Consider the following 24,051-nt stretch of genomic DNA (forward strand, 5'->3'; position numbering starts at 1 on the left):
AACACATCCCTAACTTTGATCACAGAAGTGATTGTGTCCATATACATGTCTGAAAATACGAATTATTTCTAATTGTAGCTCTTAGTTTTTAAAATACATTAAGTTGATGAAGATGAATCTCTACAGAAATAATCTCTTTTCCCAAATATTTGCAAAGGGGTCAAGGGCATTTAGAGACTTCAAGTTTGAGGCTGCTACAGAGCACCCAACCCAAGTCACCCTTCACACCACCCCGATTTTAGAAGAGGACATCGGCCCCCTTCCCACCCCCTCCCACCATCCTCCGCACTTCAGGCTCCTGGAGATGGCTGCCTAAGACCCTCCAGGAGGGCATCGGTCTTTCAGCGGATGGGAGCACAGGAGAGCTAAAGAGGCGCGCTGAGCCTCACATCCACAGTAAGAGCAGACATCATTCTAGAAGAAATCGAGTTACACACACAAGGCCATTTTTGTGCTTCTGGGCTAAGGTAAAGATTGGGGAGAGCATGGAAGGGCAGGCCACCCACTCAAGGGGAAGGGGGCACAGGGGACAGGGGCGGGGACATTCGATCAGCATTCCAGATCTCCATTTTGAGCTCAGAAATAACAAAGGAAAGGAAGCTGCTGTCTTTGGTTGACACCCTGATCTGAAGGGACAGGGGTGATGGACGCCACACAACCCAACGTTCAGTCTGAGGGGAACTGAAACAGAAGCTTCCGGCACACAAACTCAGGAGGCAGTGGCGAGGCCTCTTGGTGGACTGCACAGTGTGGACAGACCTCCGTCGTCCCCTGCTGAACACCTCCAGAATTCACCACCTGATGCCTTAAGGGAGACCTCCAAGCACAAGGAAATCTTCCTTCCATCACGCGGACACCGGTCTTCACCCCATGGCTACACATGCCCAGTCTGGCTCCCCAGAGGACCTCACAAGACATGCCTCCACATTCACCAACCACCCTTGGGATTTTGAAGGCATCTGTCAGATCCTCTGAAGCCTTTTCTGACTCACACTAAACATCATTAGCTCGACATGATTTCTAGACCTTTCTTGTGCAGGGGACCCTCCCCAGACTGAGGTTTCCAAGGTACTAAATTTAGTCCCTGTACATCTGTGTATTTATCTGGTCAAGGTGTAACTTTCTTCTCTTTCCTTTTTTTAAAATTAATTTCATTTTATTTATTTATTTGTCAGAGAGAGAGAGAGACAGAGACAGAGAAAGAGCACAAGCAGGGGCAAAGGGCGAAGCAGACTCCCCACTGAGCAAGGAGCCCGATGCAGGACTCGATCCCAGGACCCTGGGATCATGACCTGAGCCGAAGGCAGACACTTAACTGAATGAGCCACCCAAGCGTCCCAAGGTATAACTTTCTTATCACCTTGCCTCTTGGCCCAGCACCCAGACAGGTCTACACCGGCCCCAGCTTCTTGCTACCTCCCCCCACTAGTTAAACGATGAGGGAACAGATCTGGGTCTGCCCCAGTTCCCCCCAAGTCTACTGCGAGTAACACCATCTCCCCTGAGGCCAGACCCTGCATTCCCTCTGACCAGCGCACATGTCCTTGCTGCACACACAGCACGTGGTTTTACTAGAACGAGAGAGGCCAGTCTTTCCTCTGTATCACCAGGGATGCGGACTGCAGATGGCCAGCATATTATGAACGCTGTCTGTCTGGACGTCTGGGCTGCACTCTGCTCCTCAAATTACCAAATCTATTCTTGCTACTTAGATATGTCCAGATTTATGAACATGACTATAATTTCCCCAAAAACAGAAAAAAGTCAATACCACAGTATTCCTAGTCAAGATTAAGGATTTATAGAAAAAGTAATGTTCCAAAGATAGTAAAAAAAATCCACCACCTGTATTATGTGTCACCATTTTTACTTATTTTAAAATACAATCTTAAAATTTAGGAAAGGGACCATTAAGGTTATTTGGGCGAATCACCAAAAAAAAACAAAAAGATTTAAAAATCACTTTGAGAATTTCTTTAAATACTACCAAATAATTATTGAGTGTACAACCTGATATTTATGCAAAAACACAGTTTAAAAGAAGCTTTTTGTTTTCAAATGACATCAAGTACAATTTTGAAAAAATAAAAGTATACCCAGAATCACACCATCCTAAGACTGTCAGTTTTCATTTTGATGTATTTCCCTCTTGCCCTGCCCCCACAGGCACACGTAATTTACCATTCTAATGTCCATACAATTTTTTTATCCTTTCTCTTTTACTTCTGTTGTTCTGGTCACAGTGATAGCAATTACGTAGAAACACTTTCTTCACAGAAAGGACATCTGCTAAGGCATTTTTCAACTGGGGCTGAGGGGTAAAGGACATGTTCCCTCAAGAGAATCATTTCAGAATTTTGGGGACAGAACAAGTAACAGTTCAGGGAAAAAAAAAAAATCAGAAATTAGCATGTCATTGATTTGGCTGAAGGACTAAAGAGAGGACAAGCTTTTTTTTTTTTTTATAATGTTTATCACAAAAAAGGCGTATGATCTAAATACGAGAGAGGGAGAAAACAGGCTGAGGAAGCAGGAACATGGGGTAACACCCAGAAAGCTAGCTTGTTTCTATACGAACATCGGTTAAGTATCGTCTGGTTGAAGAGAAATGATCCAAGCCCTCTCTGGTCCTAACTCTTCCCCCTACAAGTGCACTTATATATGTGAGCATGGGACTCTGGCTCCCAGGCTGGGGTGACAGGTAACACACAAGAAACCGCTGAGCCCCCGCACCGTGTCCGCAGGCCCTCGCCAGGCCAGTCCACCACCCCCTTCAAAGTCTTCTTCCTCAAAGAGCAGCATCGTGCAAGCACTGTCAGGACCCAATTTTTTCCCAGGCTCTCTCTAACTCCCTTTAGAAAGTATTCCAGAAACAGTATCAAGGAGCATCTTTTATGATCTGAGACTGGAAATACGGAGGCTGAGAGACGGATGGGCCCTCTGCTGACAATGTTCTTCTGCTCTGAGAAACTCCCCACATGCACAGGCTGAATGAGTCTAGGACGAGGTCACCCAGGCGGGCAGGAAGACGGTGAAACTGTCAGAGTTCTAACACTGCTTCCTACGGACCGAACCCACTGACCATCTGCACAGAGAACAGCACTACTATCTTCAGGGAAGTCTGGATGCTGAAGTGCACTTTCAATGCTGGTATAAAAATGGTACTGGAAATAAAAAAAAGAAAAAACACTTTGTGGGAAAACATGTTAATGCTCTAGCTAGAATATAGTCTCCTAACTTCCACGGTCTCATTTCAAGCCAACTTTAACATTACTGCTCAAGAACCATCAACTTGTTCCTCTTCATCTGTTTAATCCACCTGAGTTAACAGCTTCCTTTAAATCACCGAAGTAAGTGCAAGTTACACACCAAGGATGCCTACAGAGCCTCAGGCCTGTGAGAACAGTGAACATGGCCTCAGAAGGGACACGAGGATTCAGACCCTTGAACCACAGACCCGCCGAGCCCTGAACAACACATGGTTTTAACCCTGCGCAGTTAAAAATCCGTGTGGGACTCTGACTTCCCCGCAGACTTAACTACTCACAGCCTGCTGTTGACCAGAAGCCTTACTGATAACATAAATAGCTGATTAGCACATATTTTGTGTGTTATATATATTCTACACTGAATTCTTACAAAAGAGTGGGCCAGAGAAAAGATCATTAAGAAAATCATAAAAGAAAATATATTTACAGTACTGTACTTCATTTACTGAAAAAAAAATCCACTTATAAGTGGACCCACAAAGTTCAAACACGTGTCGTTCAAGGATCAACTGGATTAAAAAAAAAAAAATTTTTTTTGTTTTTTTAAGTACAGGTTTCCAGGGTGGTGCGAATCTAGAGAACCACTGGTTTTGGAAGACCACCTTCTAATCTAGGTCCTTCTGTCTCTGGATGCCAAAGAAGCCCATATCCTCTGCCTAAAGTTTCATGCCGTTATTCTGTTATCTTTCAGCAAAACTCAGATTCCTCCCCCTTTGACTCAACTACAGAGATGGTATCACAGAGGATCCATGCACTTTATAACTTGTCACGGAGGTAGGTAGGCAGGTAGGTACATGAATATAATATATGATCAAAGGCCTTTTCCAGGCTTCCTTGGCTAATGTAATAAATAGCTCCAAAATGGACCAATATTGCTTAGCTAAGGTTTTCAGAGGATTGGTCAAGTTTCCCCAGTACGCTAAGCAAGTCTATTAAATCAACTGCCCTTTAGCTTCTTGGTGTTACGAGAGGCCCCCGGGAAAAATCTTACAACAGTGACATCACCGGTCAGAATTTCTTCTTCTCGTAGGGACAGATGGAGCTGATAACCAGTTAATAATAGTTCTTTGGCAAGTTACATCAAGACCGGGGGGCCTTATTCTCAGAAGAGAGACTACGGTAAGGAGAAAAAGGAATACCTGAGGAATCAAAAATACCTTTTTTAGAGATGTGGAGGCTTGCTGTCTTTGTCTATATTAGAGAACAGGTAGAAGCTGCCCTGCAGTGTCCTGCACCAGGGAGAAGTAATAACTGGGTGTCACAATGGAGTCTCAGTTTATGCCCCAAGAAACAATCCTGAGGGAGCCAGACCACCTCCACTCCTGCAGGAACAGACTGACGCCATAGGGCCTGGCTCCCACCCCAGGGAATGACATGGGCAGGGAGGTCTAGGATTAAAGTAATGGAAGAAGGGGTGCCTGGTGACTCAGTCGGTTGGGCGTCTGCCTTCGGCTCAGGTCATGATCTCAGGGTCCTGGGATCGAGCCCCACATCGGGATCCCTGCTCAGCGGGGAACCTGTTTCTCCCTCTCCCCCCACCCCACTCGTGTTTTCTCTGTCTCTAATAAATGAATAAAATCTTCAAAAAAAAAAAAATAGTGGAAGAAATTCCATCTCAGGCCTGGAAGTGGAACAGATCACTACATGCTGCCTGATAGCCTATCTCTGAGCAAATAAAAAGGATCAGTTAAAAAAAAAAAGCCCTTAAGTTATCTCTTGGTGTGTCAAACCAGGACAAAAAGGATCTCCAGAGGCTAGCCTAGGGGAAAGGAGGCAGCACGTAATTAATGTATTACAAAATAATGTTTCCTACTGGAGCAGAAACCGACGCGAAGGGCTGAAGAGAAGGGGACGGTGGGGAGAGGGAATCCCAGCCCGGGCCCCAGCACGGAGCCCCAGCGTGTTCCAGGAGCCGGCAGCGTGCAGGGGGCCCGCAGCACAGAGGGACAACAACAACGGCAGTGCAGACAGGAGGCTGCCGGGGACACACACAGGGCGTTAGGGGACTCGAGCACCACGTCACGCCTGGAATTTCCATGGAGGGCGGATGCGGGCGAACTAGACCCGAAGCGGAGCTGGCAGCCTTGGCAGTGACTCTGGAGCCGGGAAGAAGAGATGAGGCTAAGATCCAGATTTCAGATCCGGATTTCAGACGTGGACAGCTAAGCAGAGGATTACCTGTTCAAAGCGTTTCTCTACCCTTCTTTCAGGTTCCTAAGTGTCCCCGTCATTGTATACATTTGTATATTCTTTATGGGATAAACATTGTGATTCATCATATTTTTCCCTCCAGACTATAGTTTCTCTTTTCATTTTGTGTCTATTTTTTCTCTCTAGTACCTTTTCTGAGCCTTTTTTATTTGGGATCTAAGCTTAGAGGGCACGTTCTGCATGGAGCACTGGGTGTTATGCACAAACAATGAATCATGGAACACTTCATCTAAAACTAATGATGTAATGTATGGGGATTAACATAACAATAAAAAATAAAAATAATAATCGAGTACTGAGAAAAAAAAGCTTATAAAGTTGTGTTTTCAAAAAACTAATGAATATTTATTCAACTTTCTGTACTTTTTTTGATGATTTTGTTTTAAGGGCAGGGGCACAAATGCACTTCGTGAAGTTTTTTCAATGAACACGTGAACATGAAGACAGTTCTGTGTGTGTGTGTGGTGGGAGGCGACTCTAGCGTGGGGGACACGGCATCACTGGGGGCCCAGGGAGGGACCGGTCACCACCACAGAGGCCTTGCGGGCAAGCAGGACTGCACACCATTTTCAGCCCACTATTTCCACTTCTCGGGGACCCTGCGTGGTGTTTATGGTAGTTGTTGTTTTATTAATAAAGTTGGTGACCAATTTGGGGTTTTTTTTGGTATATGGTATGAACTGCTTAATTTTTTTATATATACTATTAACTGGTTAACTGTAAAGAAGGTTATAATAACTTCCTTTGAGGCATAAAATTCATATATTCATAGATCCAGGTATGAGCTTTGTATCCTGGCCCACTGACCTACATTTATATTTTACATAGTAATACAGTTTTATGGGATGCTCCTCTGAGATACGTTTCAACTCAAATGATTTAAGTAAAGCACAAAGCACAAAATGCCTAGTACCGTTTAAAACAACACTGGAAATGTTTTCAGGTTAAAAGAAAGAAAAGAGATACGACTTTACACAACCAGGAAGTTATAACCAGGTTTCTTTTTATGTTTAAACTCGAAATATTTCCAATTAAAGGCAGGAGGCGGAGTCACATCTGGATGAAATGGCAACTTCGTCACAGGCGCACAACAGATCCTGGTTAAAATGATCCAGGGAAGAAAATGGAGGACAACGTGGATGCACATGAAGCCAGAGAAGAGTGCCCCAAGGTCTGCGCTGCGGGTCACATTGAAGACAAATAAGCAAGGGTCCGTTCCTAACTCCTTTCTTGGGAAAGTAACACAACGGCAGGAAAACCAATGTACAGACAGTGTAGCAATGGCGGTGTGTCTGATTACACGGCCGAGAAAACGCGCGAAGAGCCCAGAACCATGTATGTGGGAACCCGGATGTCACTGAGGGGCGGCCCTGGGGGAAGGAGGGACCACTGGGAGAACATCACTGAGAAATTAGCTAATGATATGGAAACGGTAATATGCATACCTCTACCATGCAGCATGTAGAATAATAAATTTCACAGGGATCGAAGACCTGAGTGAAACATAAAAACTGAAAGCACGAATCACAAGATGACACACTAAAGACTGGTAACTATTACTGTATTATAAGAACTGTATCACAAAAATGCCCAAAATTAAAAGTTACAAAATATTTTCAATGTTTAAAAGACAAAGGATTAGTAAGCATAATACATAAAGAACTGTAGAAATCAATGAGAAAGACAACCCACTAGCAATACAGGTGAAGAACATCAGCAGTTCCAAGAGGTGACTGAAAGAAAAGGAAGCCCCGATCAGTCAGAAATCATATAAAAAAGAATCTTAATCTAAATAATAACAAGGTAAATGCAAATTAAGGCAAAGAGATGGTATTTCACACCAGTACAAGTGGTGTAAGTCTGAAGAGAACACAGGTTTGGTAAAGAGGTGCAGAAAAAGTAGGTCTTCTGCACTGGAGACAGAAATGATGGTCACGACCTCTCGGGAGAACAAGTGTGGACATTCAGCAAAGTACGCCTGGACCGTGCAACTCGCCAGTCTGGCTTCCAGTTGTATACCTCCCACAGTGCTGGCAACAGGCAAAGCGGTGCGCCCGCAGCATCCCACAAGCAGTGATACGACTCTAGGGGGACACATTTAGGTGATCAGGTCTCTCCTGGGGGCACTTCTGGCTGGGGTCTACTGCTGGCATTCAGAGGGCAGGGCCAGGGCCCAGGGGTCTTGCAATGTGTGCAAACGTCCCCCTCAAGGAATTCCCCAGGTCGCACAGCTTCTGAGTGTTCTGCTGGACAAACCTGTTTCTAATGACCTGAGCTTAAATCTAACTCCCTTTTAATTACGAAGTACTTTCTTCACAATTTAATGTACATTGAGTTTTCAGGACTTCTGTTCTGAAAATGAGCTGTTCACCGTGTTATCGACAGCCACTCGCGGCCTCTGAGTCATCAGTACCATATATCTGCATCAAGCCGCACCTGCTCCTGGTGATTGCGAGTTGCTGACTTGATGATGCCATCGGTAGGGTAAGCTGGAGCATTTGCATGCTGCAATGTACTAAATTTCACTGCAGATCATTTCTCTTTTATTTATCCTATCACAGCAAAGGTAACTGTACTGATGTTTTTGAAATTAGGTAAGCAGGTAGATTATTTTATCTTTGAATTTCATTTCTAGGTGGATACTCATTACATTATATGCTATTTTTATGATCATAAAAAAATTTTTTAACCAGATGATTTAAAAAACAAAAACAAAAACCAGCCTTCAGATGCTTCTGTGCCTTGAATGCTTGCATTGTTTCACCATACAGCAATAAACCCTGCGATTACCCTGCATATGTGTTACATCTGCATTAGTCAGTTTATGTCCTAGACACTGAAACTATGCTCTCACCCCTGGACCGCCGACTTGGATTTCCCTGGTGCCTGGTATCCGCTGAGGGAGTTTTGGATTCCTATCTGATGGGGAGCTGGAATGCTTCTTGAGGTTAATCAAGGTTCTGAGAGTGAGCCGTCTGAATAGCCTTGGACTGAAAGCCCTGTTCCCTCTTAGTTCCGCAAAGACCCTAATCTCCAGACCCCCTCACAGGCCATCCTGGCATTAGATGTGGGTCTGTGTCACCTGACCCTGTGTCAGGTGTGTCCTCTACCATTCACAATGATCACTTTTCCAATGGTTAATATTTTCTTCAAAGCCAATTTAGTAATTACAGAATTTAGAGGGTCCTACAGTACCTTATAACCTCATATATCATGATTTATTTAAGAGTAGAGAGCAAAACAGTTGGTGAAGGAATATTTCATATAATTCCTGTGCGTTTTGATTTATGTCAACAAATATCTGTTGACCACTTAGGTTTACAGGTCTGTGCTGGCCACCATGGAGGAGATGGAAAGGAAGACCAAGACCCCGCATTCGGTTTTCTCACATTTTGTTACTGTAAGTGCCCCTAGAGCATTCTGAAAGCTCAGTCACACTATTGCTGATAGTTTATTCAGTCCCTGAGCCTTGGAGTTTGAGATGTCTGAGACCACCGCCACGTGTCCATGTCCTGATGAAGCACGGTTACTACGGCTCAGGTACAAGTCATTGACACCAGAAGAAAGGTAATTCCTAAGAAGAAAAGAAACAATACTAGACCGTTAACTAGATTTTAATCAAACATAGGTCATCCTAATGCAAGCCAGTTACTTTTGCCAGTTCATGCAGCATTCAAAGCATTGTTCCCGGGGACGGATCACTTCATGGATGAATGAAAGAAGAATATATCACTTTAAATATTAGTGAATTTTTATCACTAATTTTTAGAGTGGCTACACTCAGTAGCCAGTCTATCCTCTGGCTCCTGACACTGCGGTTCGTTCAGAGGTTGGTCCTTTTAGAGTCCCACTGGTAGATGCTCAGAATGGCTTTGAAAACTATTCTTTGGTTTTTGGTCTGTTTCATTTTTGGGGTAAACAAAACAATTCTTAGCAAACATCACACACTTGTCTACTGCTACCTTTATCTATTTATGAAAAACATCCAATACATTACCCAAAGAATTTCCGAGAAAACCACTACATTATAGTAGTAGTGGGCTCTAATTTTATAATAAATGAAAGCAGCTGGTAGCACTGATATGCTATCAAGTCCCCTAATAAAGGACCAAGGAATCGGTACTAGAGGCTGTACTGATGGGAGACTCAGCTTAAAAAGAAGCGAAAGCACGTAAAGACGGGGCCCCAAACTGATACATCCATTCTCATTTGCTGCCCTCTTCTAAAATGACAGGTCAATAAAATCTCTACAGGGTAGCAGTTTTCATCACTATAAGTAAGAACATTCTAAACGTCTAGCAATATGCTAAACACACTGCATCTGGCAATAAAATACCATACTACAAATCAAATTCTGAAGACTACTTAGACACAGATAAAACAATATAAAATTCTATGCAGAAAAGATAATATGAAGAGAAATATAACTAAAAATGAAAATTGTAACAGTATCAGTGTTGAAATTATGAATGATTATTTTAAAATAAAAAACACTGTAGTTTTACCATGAAAAATTATTAGACACAAGCTATAAGAACTTTGGAAGTGTTTTTTTTTTGTTTTCTTAAGAGCTGTCATTACCAGAATCAAATGAACATAAACCATATAAACTGATTTACAGCAGAGGACACTGCTGCGCCATGAGGATCTGGTAATGATGCTAGTCACTGGAAGAAACAATCCATCTGATTCCCACCTCACACCATCTTACAACCAATTTCAGATGGGTCACAAGTCTCAATCTCATAAACAGAATGAAAAAGCTTATAGAAGAATAACACAGAACTTCTTATGACTTTGGAGCAAGCGGATTTCTGAAACAGGACACAAAAAGCAGTAATCATAAAAAAAACTGGTAAGTATTACACTATATTAAAATTTAAAACTGTGGTTCACCAAAAGACACTGTTAGAGAGCAGAAGGTAACTCCCCAAGTAGGAAAAAATATCTCCAATAAATATAGCCAGCCAGGGACTTTAATGCAGAATAAAGAATGCATACAAATCAATACAAAAGAAGGCAGAGAACCTTAAAAAAAGTGGACAAACACTTAACAGGCATTTCATAAGTGGGCAAAAATCAATGGTCAATAAATAAATGAAAAGGAATTTAAATTCACAAGTCATCAGGGAAACCAATATAAGACACTACTCCACACACACACCAGAATGGCTCAGCGAGAAACAAAACAGTCGTTGGCAAAGGTATGGAGCAACTGGAATCTCCAGCGAGCTTCACTAAGTTTGTACGTACACCCACCCGACAACATGGCAACTTCCTTTCCAACAGAGGTGTGTTCAAATATTCAGGAAAAGACACGCAGGGAATATTCAAAGCAACGATATTCCCAACAGCCACACCCTGGAACTAAACTCGACACCCGCCAACAGAAGAGGGATAGATACTGGTCACAGTCAACAGCAACGAGAATGGACACGGGTGACTCTCACCGCCAGCATGCCCGGCACTCGAGGACGTTCTCTACGATCTGGCTTCACGAGGCTTAACAACAAGTTAAAATGAATCTATGCTGCAAGAAGCCAGGACGGCGCCACGCTTGGGGGAGGGGGTGGCAGGGGCAGTAACTGGAAGGGCGCTGGGCTTCTGGGATGCTGGTTATGTTCCATTTCTAAATCTGGATACTAGTAACGCTGCCACATGTGCAGTTTACGATCACCTATCAAGCCATGGCTCAAGATTTGCACACTTTTCTCTATGCCTATGATGCATCCATAAAGACTTACTTTAAACTGTTATTTGACACAAATTACAGGCTACTCCAGGTGCTTCTGAGTCTTTTGCAGATGCCATAACTCAACTGATAAAGATAAACCATTTCAGAGCCTTCACAAAGGAACTGGCAGCCGGGAGAAAGAACACATGGCTTGTCGCCTTGTCCCTCTCTTCCCGCCACATTGTCCAATAACAAATGAAATGTGTCTTCCGGTGCAACGTCCTTATGCGGATTCTTCTGAACACTGTCTGTCCTTGAGCAAATCACTTCCTTATTCCAATCAAAACAGCCAGCCCCCTCCTGGCTGCGGGCATCTGTCTACCCTCTGGCTCCTGACACTGCGGTTCGTTCAGAGGTTGGTCCTTTTAGATTCCCACTGGTAGATGCTCAGAATGGCTTTGAAAACTATTCTTTGGTTTTTGGTCTGTTTCATTTTTGGGGTAAACAAAACAAAACAATTCTTAGCAAACATCACACACTTGTCTACTGTTACCTTTATCTATTTATAAAAAACATCCAATACATTACCCAAAGAATTTCCAAGCATCTCCTTCCGCTCCACCAGCTACCAGTGTGGTAATGGCCACCATTAGAGTAAGATGATCTCACTTACATCACAGGAGGCATTTCTTTGGCTCCAAGAGAAACAGAAAAAGTCATTTCCAGTTGATTATTTCCGTCACAGGGTCCACGGTGGCCTTGTGTATGGGGGTCTCTGGACAAAGACCTCAGCAATACCACTGTGAGGTAAGACGATATATCACTTCTAACTGACCCCAAATAGGAGACCCATAAAAAGGGATGTCAGGAGAACCTCCTTTCTACCAGAGCCCCTGGTGTCTACCAGAGCCCCTGGTGTGTTTTCTCAATCAGCCACAAATGTCTTTCCAATTTATGAACGGGCCCTGCCCCTAGTGAAACCTGTTACAAACCAGAAAATTTGACCGCAGCGTGGAAATTCTGGAGCATCTGTGAAGAAGCCTTCCTGGGACGGACTTATGCAAACCATTCTCAGGCCTTCCTGCCCATGAGCGGGGTCAGATTAGTCATAACCAGATCCCACTGGCAGGCTTTGTTCCGTTCATAAATGGTTCACTCTACAGAAACTCAACACCCGACTTTGTCCTGAATTTAACAGACTTTGATAGAACGATCTCCAGGTGACCAAAAGATTCAAGTTAATTTGTATTTCTGCATGTTGCATTCAAGTCCAGGAAAACAATTTTTAGAGTCTCTGAATATCATTTCAGATACAGTTTGTGACTATTCTTGACCGCGGGAAGGAAATGACATACTGCTTTATGTCAGCTTTTTGATGCCCATCCAGATCTAGCATCCTCCCTGACAGCACAGAAAGTCACAAGGAATCACATAACACACAGCCATAGAAGCAGAAGGACCTCGGCAGCCTATGTGCTTCCAAACAACCTGCTGCAGTGTGGAGCCTCAGCCACAGCATCCCGAGGACGGGGGGCTTACAGCAGCCCGCGTCGCTGCCAAGGAGCAGGACTTATAACTTGTATGAGCGCGTGTAGGAGTCCACGGCTTCATCATGAACATCCAGCTCGTCACACACACACACAGACACACACACACGGATGTTCCATCGCCTCCTCGTTTCGGGCTCTCCCTGGCTTCTTGTGTTGTATTCAGATCACATTCCTTTTTTTAATTTTTTTATTCTTATGTTAATCCCCATACATTACATCATTAATTTTAGATGAAGTGTTCCATGATTCATTGTTTGTGCATAACACCCAGTGCTCCATGCAGAACGTGCCCTCCTCAATACCCACCACCAGGCTAACCCATCCTCCCATCCCCCTCCCCTCTAGAACCCACAGTTTGTTTTTCAGAGTCCATCGTCTCTCATGGTTCGTCTACCCCTCCGATTTCCCCCCCTTCATTCTTCCCCTCCTCCTATCTTCTTTTTTTTCTTAACATATATTGCATTATTTGTTTCAGAGGTACAGAGCTGAGATTCATCAGTCTTGCACACTTCACAGTACTCACCATAGCACATACCCTCCCCAGTGTCTATCACCCAGCCACCCCATCCCTCCCACCCCACCCCCCACTCCAGGAACCCTCAGTTTGTTTCCTGCGATTAAGAATTCCTCATATCAGTGAGGTCATATGATACATGTCTTTCTCTGTTTGACTTATTTCGCTCAACATAATACCCTCCAGTTCCATCCACGTCGTTGCAAATGGCAAGATCGCATTCCTTTTGATGGCTGCATAATATTCCATTGTATATATATACCACATCTTCTTTATCCATTCATCTGTCGATGGACATCTTGGCTCTTTCCACAGTTTGGCTATTGTGGACATTGCTGCTATAAACATCGGGGTGCACGTACCCCTTTGGATCGCTACTTTTGTATCTTTGGGGTAAATACCCAGTAGTACAATTTCTGGTCAGATCACATTCCTTCTTAGCAACACCGCTGCTTCTACTTTTCCCTTCTGGAATAACACTAGCCTTTCCATACTGGAGAGCTAGTTACGGCATCCTCCACAGCACCTCTGTCTTCATCACCCCTCCTGGAAACGTCCAATTCCCTCCATTTCTGGGCCCATTTCTGGGCGGCTGTTTGTGTGAACAGGTGTTTGGCTTGTGCTGAGCACGGGTCCACCAGGAGCGAAGGGTCTGAGATGGCTTCTCTCCCATGAAGCACAGGCAGCTCACAAGGAAGCAGCTTCCCGCAAGGGTCACCTGTGTCCGAAGGATTATTCTGTCAGGAAAGGCAAGGACCGAGTCCATCCAACGGTGGCAGAAGAGGATGGCAAGCTGCCTGGAAGGCCTATTGTGCGGGTATGAAGGACAAGGAGCCAAGACGTGGTGCGAAGTCAGGCTTAACGAACAGAGCAGTCAGCCAGTGAAGGCCGGGCAGGCACACACACGGGAGGGGGCCAGGCACCCAACCCTGCGTCCGCGCTGCAGTCCCAGGGACCAGGGCAGTTGCAAAGGGCAGGGGCTGAGGGCACCAGGGAGGTCTGCGGGTGGAAAGGGTCAGCCGGCGGGAGAGAGGGCCCGGTGCGGCCACGCAAGCCCACGTCAGGTTGGCGGGGGAAGCCGTAGCACCGAGTCCCGGGAATCTTACTGGAGAGGCTCAATTCGACGTGAGGAGTGAAAAGGACCCATTCCTCACATGCGGGGAGAAAGAAAGGCTGATAACCACATTTTGTAATGATTTTGCCCCTAACATAAACTTTTTCTTTAGTAATGCCAAGCGCTGCCTATACCTGGGTGTGCGCCCGCTTCCTGGGGCACGGGGGGTGAAGATCGATTTGGCAGCGAGGCTTGTTGCTCTGCAGCGCTCACTGGTCCTTCGGCAAGTTCGTGTCCCCGCGCTGCAGGGGTCACGCGACCCCCGAGGGCACCCTGCCCCGTGAGCAGTCACCGGCCCTGGTCCCTGCTCTCCCGCGCCGGCCGCGCCAACCCCCCGGACGGCAGCAGAGACCAGCCGAGGAGGGCAGGTCTGGTGAGGCACCTGCCCTCCCTAAATCTGATAGAAGGAGCTGGAAGAAATGCAATCCCAACAAAGGTTCTAAGGATGGTCCAGGAAAATTTATTCTGTGGCTCTGAGGCACTGAATTTCTAGCCATTTTGAATATTATCACTGGGTTTATAATAGGCCCTGTGTTCGCTGTTTGTGAACAGGGTCAGTTGGCAGCTGGTTACATTTCTGAGGGAGCGACTGAAGCCAACATTAAAACAAAACCAAGCACAGGATTCCCTAAAAAGTACAAAGCACCGGGAAGCCTGCCCAGAAGAATAATGTCAGGTTATCTTACGAGCCCAAGAGCAGAATACTCGACCGGTATGTACTATTAATGAAGGGCTCACCTTTCAGGGCGGCTAGAGCCGGCCGTGCCCTCCTCCCCCGGGGCCTGGCTTACTTGCTGTGGGGCTGTAGCACTCCAGCACCGCAGAGGTGAGGAGAGACAGGAAGCAGGCCAGAGCAGAGGCCAAGAAAAGTGACTCCGTCTTCTGGCTGTCAGGAGAATCAGCGGCGAATAATTCTTTTTAATCCAGAGATCTGGCCTCTGATGTTGTTAGGGAAGTCGTCCTTACAAACGTCTACCCTGGGAAGGCCGGCTGCTAGACCGCCACGCAGAAGGTCTGCAGCTGAGACCTACACACGGGATTCTGAGCAGCCAGTGTAACTCCCGGTACCCACGGGAGCAGAAGCTCGAGGAAGGTTCACACCACGGCTGGTGATACACACTCACACCAACCTCACGGAGCGGTGCAAAGCATGAATCAGTTTCAGAAAAGGTACCGAACAATGGGAAAGACAAGACGCTGCCATCAGGTTGGCTCGGGAACCCCTGGAGCTCATCCCCCCGAGGGGGAGGGGTTAATTACCCCAGTCAGCCTCTCCTGAGGAGGACCCATCCTCCCACTGCTCCAAAGGCACACTTGGTGTTCAATCAGGGGGGTGCAGCTAGACCCCCGCAGGGCAGACCCGATCAGAAACGAAGCCCACGTTCCGACGTGGGGTGGGCAGTACCTGGCCAGGCCGTGGCCCGCACACCCTCCCCCAACGCCGCCTCCAGCCCTGCAAGTCCATCCTGTGGTTTTGGGAATCCCACCCTCTACCCCCAGCCGTTTGGGAAAAATGGAAGCTAAGTAGATTGTAAGGAAGAGAACGAATATTCTTAACTCCCTAATTCCTCAGAGGTTGACAGATACAGGATTTTGGGACAAAATGAGGTGATACCATCTATTGCCAGAATATGTGTATCATGAAAACAAGGATATGTGAGGGTCTTCTCAGGTGAGGACTCTGGCTGGAGACCAGTTAGAGCGGGCTGGAGAAGCCCACTGCCGGACGAGACCGAGTGAGAGCGGGCTGGGGGAGAAGCCCACTGCCGGACGAGACCGAGTGAGAGCGGGCTGGGGGAGAAGCCCACTGCCGGATGAGAACGAGTTAGAGTGGGCTGGAGAAGTCCACTGCCAGACGAGACCAAGTTAGAGCGGGCTGGAGGAGAAGCCCACTGCCAGACTAGAAGGAGTTAAGAGCGGGCCTGGGGGAGAAGCCCACTGCTGGACAAGAACGAGTTTTAGCAGGCTGGGGGGGAAGCCCACTGCCAGAGATGGATTTGGAGCGGGCGGGAGGAGAAGCCCACTGCCGGACGAGAACAAGTTACAGCAGGCTGGAGGAGAAGCCCACTGCCGGATGAGAATGAGTGAGAGCGGCCTGGAGAAGTCCACTGCCAGACGAGAACAAGTTAGAGCGGGCCTGGAGGAGAAGCCCACTGCCGGACGAGAAGGAGTTAGAGCGGGCTGGGGGAGAAGCCCACTGCCGGGCGAGAACGAGTGAGAGCGGGCTGGGGGAGAAGCCCACTGCCGGGCGAGAAGGAGTTAGAGCGGGCTGGGGGAGAAGCCCACTGCCGGACGAGACCGAGTGAGAGCGGGCTGGGGGAGAAGCCCACTGCCGGGCGAGAACGAGTGAGAGCGGGCTGGGGGAGAAGCCCACTGCCGGGCGAGAACGAGTGAGAGCGGGCTGGGGGAGAAGCCCACTGCCGGACGAGACCGAGTGAGAGCGGGCTGGGGGAGAAGCCCACTGCCGGACGAGACCGAGTGAGAGCGGGCTGGGGGAGAAGCCCACTGCCGGACGAGACCGAGTGAGAGCGGGCTGGGGGAGAAGCCCACTGCCGGATGAGAACGAGTTAGAGTGGGCTGGAGAAGTCCACTGCCAGACGAGACCAAGTTAGAGCGGGCTGGAGGAGAAGCCCACTGCCAGACTAGAAGGAGTTAAGAGCGGGCCTGGGGGAGAAGCCCACTGCTGGACAAGAACGAGTTTTAGCAGGCTGGGGGGGAAGCCCACTGCCAGAGATGGATTTGGAGCGGGCGGGAGGAGAAGCCCACTGCCGGACGAGAACAAGTTACAGCAGGCTGGAGGAGAAGCCCACTGCCGGATGAGAATGAGTGAGAGCGGCCTGGAGAAGTCCACTGCCGGACGAGAACAAGTTAGAGCGGGCCTGGAGGAGAAGCCCACTGCCGGACGAGAAGGAGTTAGAGCGGGCTGGGGGAGAAGCCCACTGCCGGGCGAGAACGAGTGAGAGCGGGCTGGGGGAGAAGCCCACTGCCGGGCGAGAAGGAGTTAGAGCGGGCTGGGGGAGAAGCCCACTGCCGGACGAGACCGAGTTAGAGCGGGCTGGGGGAGAAGCCCACTGCCGGGCGAGAACGAGTGAGAGCGGGCTGGGGGAGAAGCCCACTGCCGGGCGAGAACGAGTGAGAGCGGGCTGGGGGAGAAGCCCACTGCCGGACGAGACCGAGTGAGAGCGGGCTGGGGGAGAAGCCCACTGCCGGACGAGACCGAGTGAGAGCGGGCTGGGGGAGAAGCCCACTGCCGGACGAGACCGAGTTAGAGCGGGCTGGGGGAGAAGCCCACTGCCGGATGAGAACGAGTTAGAGTGGGCTGGAGAAGTCCACTGCCAGACGAGACCAAGTTAGAGCGGGCTGGAGGAGAAGCCCACTGCCAGACTAGAAGGAGTTAAGAGCGGGCCTGGGGGAGAAGCCCACTGCCGGGCGAGACCGAGTGAGAGCGGGCTGGGGGAGAAGCCCACTGCCGGGCGAGAACGAGTGAGAGCGGGCTGGGGGAGAAGCCCACTGCCGGGCGAGACCGAGTGAGAGCGGGCTGGGGGAGAAGCCCACTGCCGGGCGAGACCGAGTGAGAGCGGGCTGGGGGAGAAGCCCACTGCCGGGCGAGACCGAGTGAGAGCGGGCTGGGGGAGAAGCCCACTGCCGGGCGAGAACGAGTGAGAGCGGGCTGGGGGAGAAGCCCACTGCCGGACGAGACCGAGTTAGAGCGGGCTGGGGGAGAAGCCCACTGCCGGACGAGACCGAGTGAGAGCGGGCTGGGGGAGAAGCCCACTGCCGGATGAGAACGAGTTAGAGTGGGCTGGAGAAGTCCACTGCCAGACGAGACCGAGTTAGAGCGGGCTGGAGGAGAAGCCCACTGCCAGACTAGAAGGAGTTAAGAGCGGGCCTGGGGGAGAAGCCCACTGCTGGACAAGAACGAGTTTTAGCAGGCTGGGGGGGAAGCCCACTGCCAGAGATGGATTTGGAGCGGGCGGGAGGAGAAGCCCACTGCCGGACGAGAACAAGTTACAGCAGGCTGGAGGAGAAGCCCACAGCGGACGAGAATGAGTGAGAGCGGCCTGGAGAAGTCCACTGCCGGACGAGAACAAGTTAGAGCGGGCCTGGAGGAGAAGCCCACTGCTGGGCGAGAACGAGTTAGAGCGGGCTGGACAAGTCCACTGCCGGACTGAGAAAGTCAGGAGACTCTTATGTCCCAGAAGGTGCCGACATGGAGCAGATGCTTCGGGGAGGAAAAGACACCTGTCTCTACGTCGGCCGGCACAATGACCTCTGTCAGACAGAGCCAGTGTGAGTTCTGCTGCCGGCATGGACAGACTCCCAGACAGACGGACTCCCAGCACATGCCCGCCCAGCCCAGAAGATGTGGGACTCCCAGGAGTGCTGAGTGCTTGTCCCTGGTCTCCCAACCTGACGGGGTTGGGACATCAGGCCACCTAGTTTCAAAATTAAAGACTCGAAGCTAAAATTACATATGTACCTCACAGGGGAGGCCTAGGTAAAAAGACAGGTGGATGAAAGGTGAGACAGGGACATGCTCCTGTTTCTGTGAGCCCCACACTGGGCACCCACGAGGGGGTGTTCGTCAGAGAAGGGGGAGGCCAGAACTCTTCTCCACATGCCACCGTTCAGCTTGATTCACCGCAATGTGTGTATTCTCAAATGAAAAGAGACAGAAATGAAGTAAAGAAAGTTAAAAAACAACAACAAAATTTCAACTACCTAAGAGAAATCGGGGGGGGAAAAACAAAGGAAAAAGTACATCTTTGCCTATAAATTTGAAAAACTTCTCTACGGCAAAAATAAAAGTTAAAAGGCAAACCCAAAATTATAAAAAAAATTATATAAAGTGTATCTTGGAACAAAGATAAAGAGCCTCCACATGTAAAAAGCTTTTTATTAATAAATGAGAAAATGAATAAAATATAGCCAAATTTAAAAATGAAGCCGAAGAAGCAATTCCAAAGAAGTAACCCAAGGGGCCAACTTACATGTAGTGTTTCACCTCACTGATCATAAAATACACGCAAATTTAAATGAAAACTCAGTACCCCCCGATACTGGCATATACACAGGACTCTCTGACCTAATATTCTCAGAAGAGTGGACAGTGTTCTCTTACAGTTTAAACATCTCTATGTATATCACTCTATCCCCACGCATTCCTAATGCACATTTGTTTTCCCCCTCTCCTCCAGGAGAAATTTATCCTTAGACTGATCTCTTCAAACACATCTGCTATATATCAATTCCAGTGTATTAGTATCATCCGATTTTCCTGGTTATTCATTTACCGGTGCTTGCTCTTTCTCTGATTTCCTCGGTGCAATCATTCGCTGATTTTTTTTTTCCTTATGAAAAAATAAAAGCAGAAGCTAGTTTTTATATGCAGAGTTTCAGAACCACATCTCTAGGATTTGGGATGTGGAATCTTACTTTTGTCAGCTTCAGAATCCACGCCGGCACCCTCCTTTCTACCTTCAAATAATATCCATAAAATGCAGGGCACTAGGCAATAGGGGGAAAGGCCATTAACAGAACACAGAAATATTCTAAAGCACTATCCTGCGTTGTCTGGCTCTCTATCTAGCAAAGCCCAGCAGGAAAGCACATTCTCTTTACGTAAAAAGTCAAAGGAAATTCTGCTTTAGCAGCTGAACACCCAATCAGGCTGAACCGAACCATTTCCAGTTATTAAATGATCCAGTTTCACTGCATTTTGCTGTTGCCAGAGGACCACACACTTACTTTTGGATCCTTTTCTGAGTATTTATTACCTTTAATTTTGATCATCTAGCTTGATTATAAACTATACAATTTATGTGTATTTAAATTTTGTTAGTTAACGTACAGCGTGGTTTTGGTTTCTGGAGTAGAATTCGGTGATTCACCACAACTGCCCGCCTTAATGCCCATTCCCCATCGAGTCCATCCCCCAGCCACCTTCCTCCCAATTTAACTTCTAATAATGGCTGAGTTTAACAACTGGTTAGCAAAATTCACTTAACACTTGGCTCTCGTGAGCCTGGCAGTTCCCTTTTTCCACATCTTGCAGGGCCTGTGACACATTTTCCAGACTTGAGCTGTCTCTTCCAACTTTCTGGAGGCTCCTGTTCCTGCGGAAGTGACCTTCAGGGTGCTTGCATCATCTTTGAGGAGGGAGGCTCGTGCTGCTCTTGGGTGCAAGGCCCCGCAGCCGACACCCCACAGTGCCGTGGGGCTAACCCCCCTAATTCAGGGGCTCGCTGGGGTGCCTTTCTGAGCACTCCCCTGGGACCCCAGCCTGCAGTGATTTTTTAGCTACTTGCTAGAGCAATGCTGTTTACCATTCCCTTCAGCCCTGGGCTCCCCAATCACCCTACCCCTAGGATATTTCGTTGAACCTTCTTGTGTGAGCTATTTTTGATCTATTTTAAGTGCATTTCACAAATGCTCTCTGTGACGTGTCACCTTACAGAGGAAGTTAGCAGGGGGTGACGAACACCACTGCCACCAAAGTGGTTTTGTATGGAGGATGCACTTGCCAGTGAGCAAAGGAGCAAACACCATGATACACATTGAAAAGTTCAAGTTTCACTTTTGGATTCCAAGAGTAGGGAAAAAAATACCGTAAAATGGGTGTAACTTCCACTAACGTTGTTTGGTTAAAATGAAATTCAAGTGTTTAAAATCAAGAGATTACTATATCCTGTAGATGCACATTTACATCTTTGCTCTAAAAGTGACTTGAGAGATTGTATTTTAATATGTAACTGGTGAGAATTATTTTGAATAAGTTTTATTAATTGTGATTTTTAGTTTACTTTACAATATAAAACTGCCTTGCAGTTTATATTTTGGGGACTTAATCAAGATTTGGCCTATAATCTAGAATCCAGTTTTTAAATTTAATTTTCACATAGGGAACAATGTTTTCTATGCACCTACTGAATTAAGTTTATGTTCTAATGAGGGAAAGAGATGGACCCAGAAGGAGAGAGAATTCATGAATCACGGCTTTCTCGTCTTGGAATTCTGGGGACAGGAAAAGAAGCCTGATGCTGACCTAATTTTCTTTTTCTCGTGGTACCCCTGCTTTCAACTATGTGGATGTTTTGGAATATATATATATATATACATATATATACATTTTTATCCTGGAAATTCTTGAGAGTTCCGATTAGGATACTATTGGGGGTCTTCTCTCTCGCACTCCTGCCCCCAGCCCCTCAACTGTGTCTGTTCCTTAGGGTGTGTGTTCACCTCGACGATGCAAGTCCCTGGACGCTTTCCTCCCACGACATCTTTCTGGTGTGAAGACACACACACGCACGTCAGTACACACGTCCATTTGTACTGTACTCGCTGAGTCTATTTCCCGTGTGGCAGCTTTTCACCCAGAGTCTGAGCTCTGTTAGAGTTTCTGGAGAGCCTTCTTCTCATTCACGGACTCGGGTCCCCTCCGCCCCGGATCCGCTCCTCCACGGCTCTGTTTTAAAATCCCACAGCCAGATGTGTCATTTCCAGTAATGTTTCTGTTCTCAGTTCATGTGTTTTTCTTGAGTATCTGCTCTGGCTCTTATCAATGCTGTATCCTCCAAATCTTACCTGGGATAATAATTCCTTTTTCTAGGTCCCCTCCAGTTTCTTAGAAGAAGTCTGTTTCAGACAATCCTATCACATTTGTGGGCCAAACTGGTCTTTTTCCTTTGAAATGCTCTTTCTGTAAATCCAGTGGTTCTTCCGCGTTCACTGTAGGAGAAGGAGGCGTCTGTTTTGTGAGTGGTGGGGAGCCATGCCAGAGTACTCTGGTTTCTGTTTGAATCTTCAGTCTTCACAAAAAGAGGAGGGAAGGTCGGAGATGTACTATAAGTTTGCCATCTGGGTGATGTAATCATCTATATAGTATAGAAAGGGTTGGCAACCGAAATCAGAGCAGGGGGTTTTACTTTGTCTCAAATAATACTTGTTTTTATGTCTTGAGTAATATAAGCAATACTGGTTTAATAGGGGTAAGTGTGCATGCATGGGCACACCCGATCTTTAATGTCTGTGGAATTTTTTTTTTTTTTTTTTTTTTAAGTAGGCTTCACACCGGGAGCCCAACTACAGGGCTTAAACTCACAACCCTGAGATCAAGACCTGAGCTGAGATCAGGGGTTGGACGCTTAAGGGACTGAGCCACCCAGGCGCCCCAATGTCTGTGGAACATTTTAAAAAGGGACATTAGGTCACAAGTAAAATCTGAATAAAGTCCCACAAAATATATACTGCACAGCTATTATTTTATTTTCTGATTCTCCTTGGATTTTTTCCATCTTAGTTTGCATCCCTACTGTGATTTAAAAAAGGATTTTCTACAATGAAAATTATTTAAAATTCATTTCCACCACCTTAGGTATTTAAGGAAAACTGACAGTTTTCTTCACCCCACATTCTCCCCCTGGCTACATCCAGAGCTTTCCTATACATATTACTCCATACATTTCCTATACATATTATTCACATCTCAGTCAATTATATATACTCATTGTAAAGAAGAAGAAAAACAACAACAGAATGGAAATCTTTGAGGTTGCTAATTTCTAAGATTACCTAAAGCAGTGAAGTTTTCTCTTACAGAAAAGCAAGTTTAAAGTTTCATCATTTAAATGCAGCCTATCTAAAACACCTGGAAATGATTTCAAAGTTTTCAAAGTCACTACTCTAATAGGTATTACTTCCAACCTAACCATTACTGGCCTTTGAAATATAGAAGCTAAGAGCAGACTGGACAGATCAAATACTACAGATAAAAGCACTATGAAAAGCGTACAGTGCTATAAAAACATAAGGTGGTAGTATTAAAAATGGATTTGGACATGAAATCCCAAACTCATTCATTTCAACAATTCCCTTAAACCTTGGACGAGGGCAGAGAACAGTGAGACTTTAATCCAGACCCGGTTCTGCACCTCACTGGGGTCATGCCGGGCCAGTCAACTCCAGTCAAATTATACCCCGTCCCTATGTGATTAGAAACAAACAGGTTTTGGTCAAGTGCCCTGGGTTTTCACTCAAACCCATCACACTCACTTTCTTGGAGGACTTTTGCAAATTACGTGATCAAATTTGAAAGTAACTTTTCAGGAGCTGCGTGTGGTCTTTCTGACAAAGAAGAGCTCTGTATTTGTGGCAAAGTGACAATTTCTGGCTGTAACTAATTCGATGGTGATAAAATCATTGCAAGGAAAATGCACGTGGAATACCAGCCGTAAGAAATCTCCGACTAACACACAACGTGTTAGCTGAAGGAAATTTATAGTATCACGCTCATCTACCCAGGGATACACAGCTGAGTGTCAGCCGAAGCTATGCAGGAAAGCGCTGCTGAAGGTACAAACTAATGGGATTTTTTAGCATCTGCTGAGGAAAAAAAAGGCTAGGCACGCTGCCTCTGAAAGTAACAAACGCAGTAAGTAAGACCAGGTGTGGAAACGTCTGGAACCTACTAAAATAATTAAAATACAAGCAGATGTACCATCCTGTGCTTTAGGAATTACAGAAACTAGAGTTATTCATAAATAATTACTAGCAATCATCGTGGTCAGATCCTGCTGCTCTGTGCCTAACAAGGGGCTTTCACATACATTTCCTTCTCTGGGTTTCACAACTCCATAAGGTGCGAAGTCCTCGTGTGAATCAATAAAGAAATTAATAACAGTAATGAATTTGAAACTGTGTCAGAAGGGAATGTGGTA

General features: G+C 46.6%; 1 protein-coding gene across 10 annotated transcripts in view; it reads right to left on the reverse strand.

Annotated features, from left to right (window-relative positions):
• The window catches only part of EFL1 (elongation factor like GTPase 1), a 139,000-nt gene that overhangs the window by 39,765 nt on the left and 75,184 nt on the right, over positions 1-24,051 (reverse strand). The window lies entirely within an intron of this gene.

Source organism: Mirounga angustirostris, unplaced genomic scaffold (genome assembly GCF_029215605.1).
Source record: "Mirounga angustirostris isolate CCGP_5_RB_7025 unplaced genomic scaffold, mMirAng1.0.hap1 SCAF_9, whole genome shotgun sequence".
NCBI lineage: Eukaryota > Metazoa > Chordata > Mammalia > Carnivora > Phocidae > Mirounga > Mirounga angustirostris.